The sequence below is a fragment of the Phocoena phocoena genome, chromosome 4 (genome assembly GCF_963924675.1).
Source record: "Phocoena phocoena chromosome 4, mPhoPho1.1, whole genome shotgun sequence".
Classification (NCBI taxonomy): domain Eukaryota; kingdom Metazoa; phylum Chordata; class Mammalia; order Artiodactyla; family Phocoenidae; genus Phocoena; species Phocoena phocoena.
Genome location: NC_089222.1, coordinates 83,418,573 through 83,419,759, shown reverse-complemented (window position 1 = coordinate 83,419,759; position 1,187 = coordinate 83,418,573). Strand labels below are relative to the sequence as shown.

The window sequence follows — 1,187 nt, the reverse complement described above, 5'->3', positions numbered from 1 at the left end:
GACAGAATAAACTAATATATATGAAGTGATTTATAAAGTCATTTCAGAATAGCCCTAGACAGTATATAATTAAATATTAAATTACACACAGTCAGGCACAAGTACTAAAATAAATCGGAGAAGGGACAGATCAGTACACACTAAAATGGAAAGACAGTAAAATTTTGCGCAAAGGGCATACTATCAGGAATCAGAATACCTAGTAGTTTAATGTAATGTGGGGCTTGTGCTTGGTTTTGTCACCAGTGAAATGGGAATGACAGTAATACATACCTCTTAGGGTTATTTCAAGAGTTAGAGGAAATGTAAAAATGAAAAAAAAAATCTGACTTTATAAAGCAAGACACCTTTTCTGTTTTATCATTATTGATGTTTAGCCCATCTTTTATGAAATGAGGATTTATGCCATCCTTGAAAAAAGTATAAGCTAGAGAAGAGGGAGGACAGTTATCTAGGAAAAGAGGAAGAGAGGAAGAAAAAGTAGAGGGGGAAATAAGCAATAGGCATAAGAAAGACAAAGACCTGGGAAGGAGGGCAATAAAAATCACAGGCAGGTGCTCACTTCGGCAGCTCATATATACTAAAATTGGAATAATACAGAGAAGATTAGCATGGCCCCTGCCCAAGGATGATACACAAACTCACGAAGCGTTCCATATCTTTTAAATTGGGAGACTGGGATTGACATATACACACTATTGTATATAAAACAGATAACTAATAAGGACCTACTGTATAGCACAAGGAACTCTACTCAATACTCTGTAATGACCTATGTGGGAAAAGAATCTCAACAAGAGTGGATATATGTATATGTATAACTGATTCACTTTGCTGTACGGCAGAAACTAACACAACACTGTCAATCAACTATACTCCAATAAAAATTCATTTTAAAAACCTACAGGTAGTTGACTTCATTTTTAAAGAAAAGTAAATAAATAGGGTTCATTGAAGTGGAAGAATGCCAGGAATGGGCAGGAGTCAACAGCAGCCTCCTCCCACCCCTCTGCTGGTTTCCTGCTTCCAGACTGTCAGGCTCTTTCATCATACATCCCTGGTTCTCAGTCTTCTACAAGCTGACAAAACAAAACAAGGCAGGAGAAAAGAAAACGGAAAAAAAAAAGAAAAAAATAAAACAGATTGCCCGACTCTCAGAACTTTGATACAAGGGACAACAGAGGAGG

At 36.7% G+C, this 1,187-nt stretch overlaps 1 non-coding gene across 1 annotated transcript; it reads left to right on the top strand.

Moving 5' to 3' along the window:
* The first annotated feature begins 554 nt into the window (after positions 1 to 554).
* On the top strand, positions 555 to 663 carry LOC136123010 (U6 spliceosomal RNA). Its single transcript, XR_010655892.1, has one exon. It is a non-coding gene; the product is annotated as a U6 spliceosomal RNA (small nuclear RNA).
* The last annotated feature ends 524 nt before the right edge of the window (positions 664 to 1,187 follow it).